The following is a 5,623-nucleotide window of genomic DNA, read 5'->3' on the forward strand; positions in this document are numbered from 1 at the left end:
AAATATGTGATGTTGGGAGATAAGTTAAAAAAGGGAGTGAAATCAAGGTTTAACTTGTTCTTTTGTCTTTTTGATTGTATCTTTTTTTTTTTTTGCTGTCTTTGCTTTTTCTATTTTTTTTTATTTTTCTCTTGGATATGTTTTGTTTTTGTATATTGTGTTCTTTTTTGTAATCTTTTAAAACTTGAATAAATATTATTTGAAAAATAAATAAATAAATATGTGATGTTGTAAAATACCACATTAAAGTTAATAAGATAACATAAATAGAATTACTTGCGAGTAGGCCTGGGATTTAAATATGTGATGTTGTAAAATACTACATTAAAGTTAAAATGAAAAGAAAGAAAGATGTAAATTGTAAATTGACTAAGTAAATTTTATGTGAAAATAGTTTTGGAAAACTGCTGCAATGGACTATATGGAAACTCAGCTAGGAGGATTCGGGGAAGTCATTTAACCATGTTTTAAAAAATGGAATTATTATCGTTAGGATAAATGTTTGTTTGTTTGGTTGTTTTTTTATTTTTTGTGTGTTTGTTATAAAATTGGAAAATTAATTGAAAAAAGGGAAAAAAGGAAAAACAACAACTGGATGTACATTTCCAAAATATAAGATAAAAAAACAAATACAATTAAACCTACAGCAACAGTGTTTTGTGTTGTGTAGCTCCTATGGTGTAAGTAATGGGCCCCCCTGCTGGCCTGCTCTGAAAAATATCACTTATATTATTTCTCTATTAATATACAGTACTTCTTAACTGTATTTCAGCTCAACAGTTACTTTGATAAAATACATATTTTGTTATGTGCAAATGGCTTTAGATACCTATTAGGTCTGTAAATTACCATATAGCATATATTCAACACAAAAAACAGCGACAATTTGTTGTTGACAAAGGACAGCTGGAAATATAAAGGGCTCTTGAGTAGAGTAGCCATGTACAGATATCAAGAGTTGCATAGAAATGAAGTTAAATTGCTGGTTTCCCCAGCACACTTGCAATGACACAGAAAGCCACGTCTGAAGGTCTGCTGAAATTCAAGCACCTCTTAAAAGGACAGTTGCCTTTTCAAGATGTGATGTGAGCAACCTAACACACATGGCCTGGCCAAGACCTTTTGCCCCATGAGAAGGAAAATCCAGACAGTTCCTTTTTCCACTTCCTTGCTAATTACCATGAGCCTCAATCCCCATGGGTTTTTCCTAGCATAAGCTCCATTGAAATGAAGGTGCCTTCACCTGATAAATATCCTATTGCAGGGTCCTTCCGGGGAGGAACATGGTGGGTTCAAGTATTTTGTCAGCAGGCTACTAATGAAGATATGTGGCAATTGATGATACTCAGACATAAATCTTGGCTATAAAATTCACTCTGGAAAAAGGAGTGAACAGGGATTGACTTTTGATGGTCTTAAAAAGGCCGTTTTCTGCATTGGGAGCCCAAGAAACGGTCAATTTCTGGGGACCCTGACAGGGTTAAGTGACTTGTGAGTGGAGGAATCAACATCTTACCCAAAAGCCACACAAGAGGCATTGGATCTGCAAAAGCCTCTTTTCTTAAATATTTCTGAGATGGTTATAATTTATAACGGACAGAGATTTCTCTGTCTGCTGGTAGAAATTTACATTTATGTGTGAGCTACTTTCTGGCTTCCGGAATAAGGGAATAAGCCTGCTCCAATTGTTTGAGGCAAGAAAGTTTAAATGAGCAAGGTAGTTCTGTGTGCTAAGAATTTGTATTTTCTTTATTTTTGTTTTCTGGATGAAAGTGTTGCCTAGAAATCTAAAGTAATTCAGACATTTGGCTCTGAAGATTGGGGAAATGTTGCTTAACAGAAAGTAGAACAGTTGTATGTAACCCTAGAGTGAATGTTTAGAATAATTTCTTTTATGTAACTAACAGATGGAAAATTGGAAGTCTTTTCAGCTATGCTGATAGTTGATTTAATAATAACAATTTATTATTGTTGTGGTTATTAATTGGTCATCGCTTACTACATAGTATGTCTCAAATTTATTTATTTATTGAATTTATATTCTGTCCTATACCCGGGGGTCTCAGGGCGGTTCACTATTGTAATAACATTTTAAAAGCAAAATTTAAAAAGTTGTTAAAAAGATAAAACAACAATATTGACTAAAAGGGCTCATCCTGCAATATTGTAAAAGGCCTATTCAGCTTACTAAAATACAAATATTTTGTCTTCAAACAGCATCAGCCTAAGGGATTGAGCTATCACAGAGCACAAAACTTCAAGCAACTTCTGTAATTGTTTGTTTGTGACCTGCATCAAGATGGCGATGCTCACTGACTGCTTGTTTGCTGTTGTGTATTCTGTAATGCAGTGATTTTCAACCAGTGTGCCGTGGCACCCTGGGATGCCTTGAATGATGGTCAGGGGTGCCACGGGCAACACTGGCCTCTGTCTCTCTTTCTTCCCCTCTGATGCCCTCTCTTGTCTCTGCCTCTCAAAGGCTTGCACAGTGGTTTGTTGCAGCAGCCCTGGCTACAAGCTCCCCAGGTGAAGGGTGCCTCTGGAGCTGGCCAGGAGGTGCTTCCCAGGCCCCTGTTGGGTAGTGTGAGGAGGCACCTCTCTTTGGTGCGGGGGGGGGCAGTTTCGATACCAGGGGTGGCAGCAGCAGCTGCCCAGAGGACTCTCAAGGAGAGGGGATAAAATAGGAGGCTGAGGGAACACTCCACATGGGAGGGTGTTCAGAAAGTGTTGAGGGGCTGCTGGCTCTGTAAGCAAGGGGTAACATTACTGGGCTCATGAGCCCCACAGGGGTGCCACAGAAAGTGTAGTTGGTCAAGCGAGCCGTGGACTCAAAAAGGTTGAAAACCTCTGCTGTAATGCATCCTAGGACCCACGTACCTATGGGACTGCCTCTCCTGGTATGCCACGCGGAGGACCTTAAGGTCACAAATGACAACATTTTGGAGGTCCCAAGTCGCAAGGTGCTTAGATTGGTCTCAACTAGGGCCAGGGCCTTTTTAGCAAGACAGAGCTGTTCCGCCTGGCCTTTGGTTTGGACTCAGTCTGACCCTTATGTTTCCCTCCCCACCCGCCTCCTTGAGACCGAGTCTACCACCATCTAATTTTAACTCTCTCCACTACACTACACCAGCAGAAGCAAATGTGATGGTCTTTGGATGTTGCTGAATTACAATCTTCACCAGTCCCAGCAAGCATGGCCAATGGTCAGGAATGATGGGAGTTGTAGTTCAGCAACCTCTGGATGGCACGACATCAGCTACCTCTATACTGCACTGTAGTGTATTCCTTTTCATTGCACTAAATTTCCTATTCCACAATCTTGTAGCAGGTTGTTTAGGGCTTGTTGTCATGATCTATTAGATTTTCAGGGTATGGTTCTGCTCTTTCCTTAGTTGAATTTTCCTTTCTGCATGAACAACAAGCGTCTTGTGCCACCCTAGATTTAGTATGCCCTAGGTTTGTGCCATAATACATTTAAGATGCTACAAGACTCTTTTTTTGTGCTGGCTGCCCCTCTGGGAACGGTTATTTTCTGTATTTGGACCACTTTCCCCCACACATCCCCTGACACCCAGGGGTGGCAGAGAGGCAAAAGGAGACAGAGGGGAGATATGTTTACTATCAGTTGACTTAAAATCAACTAGCAGCCAATATACCTTTACTGTCTCATAGTTTCGCTGTTTAAACTACAGATGTAGCATTTGCACACTAGATACCTTGTGATTGTTTAGGTAAGAGATGTGACAATGCTCCCAGAAGATACAGGGAGCAGCACCTTAATGCTCCTGGAGCCAGAGAGCCCAAGGGGGGAGGGTGGGTACTGCGAGATTGCGACATAGGAACTTACCTGCCTTCCTATCTGGCCTTAGGTATTTATACGGCACCTATTACAATGGGTATCTCAAAACCTTATCTAGCTTTGAACCAGTGTTGTCCTCTGGCTCATCTGCAATCAGTTGGAATGAACAAGTGTTATCTCTGAAAAAATGGTGGCAGCACCATCCTCTTTCGCCAGCACTGCTGCTTATCCCTGATCCCTGGTGTCATGCTTAAAGGCGTAGCCTGCGGAGAGAAAACAAAAATCCAACGACAAACCTTCAACGTACAAGCGCTAATGGGAAGCAAAATGAAAAGGTCCAGAACTTAGTGTGTGTCTGTTTGATGTCAAGATCTTTCTCCTACTATTCACAGCTCAGTCACTTCAGTAGAGCATGAGACCTTTAATCTCAGGGTGATGGCTTCAAGCCCCACGTTGGGCAAAACACCCCTGCATTGCAGGGGTTGGACTAGATGACCCTCGTGGTCCCTTGCAGCTCTATGAGTCTATGATTTTACTCTACTGTAACTTGCAGTAGAGTACGGTAACTTGCAGTAGAGGGATGCGGGTGGCGCTGTGGGTTAAACCACGGAGCCTAGGACTTGCTGATCAGAAGGTCGGTGGTTCGAATCCCTGCAACGGGGTGAGCTCCCGTTGTTCTGTCGCAGCTCTTGCCCACCTAGCAGTTCAAAAGCACGTCAAAGTGCAAGTAGATAAATAGGTACCACTCCAACAGGAAGGTAAACAGTGTTTCCGTGCGCTGCTCTGGTTCACCAGAAGCGGCTTAGTCATGCTGGCCACATGACCTGGAAGCTGTCTGCGGACAAACACCGGCTCCCTTGGCCTATAGAGCAAGATGAGCGCGCAACCCCAGAGTCGTCCACAACTGGACCTAATGGTCAGGGGTACCTTTACCTTTACCTTTTAGACTCAGTTCCTCTTTAGCTCAGCTATGATGTTCATGCGATGGTCTTGACTCTTGAACATGCAAAGCTGTCTTAAACTGCATATGTTCACTGATGACTCGCTTCACCCAGTGGCTTTGCAGTGCCTCAGACCTTCTACTGATACCTTTTGAATCTGAGGTGCCTGGCACAAGAAATTTTCAGGGACATTGTGGGTTTACAGCATGTATGTTGACTCACTGAGCAACCTGGAATAATTGGGTGAACAGGATTCAGTGCGGTAGATATAGGAAGACTTGCAGCATAAATAATAAAGAGGTGTGACCACAGCAGGAAGTTCCTTCACAACAGAAGTTACTGGAAATTGCTTCCTGGCAGATGTGGGATTTAACTCCCGGTGTCATGAGTAACAGCTGAGCTATACCTTGCACAGAATAAGATGGTAGGCTGGTGGACTGCATCACTTCAGACTTGAGGGGGTGGTAGAGACTGGGCAAAAAGCTGCTCACCTTAAACATAAATCAGCTAGGGTTGCCATATGTCCTCTTTTCCCTGGACACATCCTCTTTTTCAGAATTAAAATATCCGTCCAGGCAGATTTTTAAAATTTAGCAAAATGTCCAGGGATTTTTGTTTGTTTTATTACAGTAATATTACACAGTAAACATACTGTATAAATCTCTTTTCTTGTGGCTGAACTAAAAGGACACTGGCTCAGCTACAAGTTCTTGCAGAAGGAGTTAACTTCCCCCTGCCCTTAAGAAGAGTCCATATGTACATGTTAAATTGTTTAAATAATTGTTCTGTGCACACTTATGTTCACAAAGATGTGATCATGAGCCCAAATACTTTTATGTGGCAAGTGAGGGAGCAATATGTATTATTATTATTATTATTATTT

Source organism: Podarcis gaigeae (genome assembly GCF_964106915.1).
Source record: "Podarcis gaigeae genome assembly, chromosome: 17".
NCBI lineage: Eukaryota > Metazoa > Chordata > Lepidosauria > Squamata > Lacertidae > Podarcis > Podarcis gaigeae.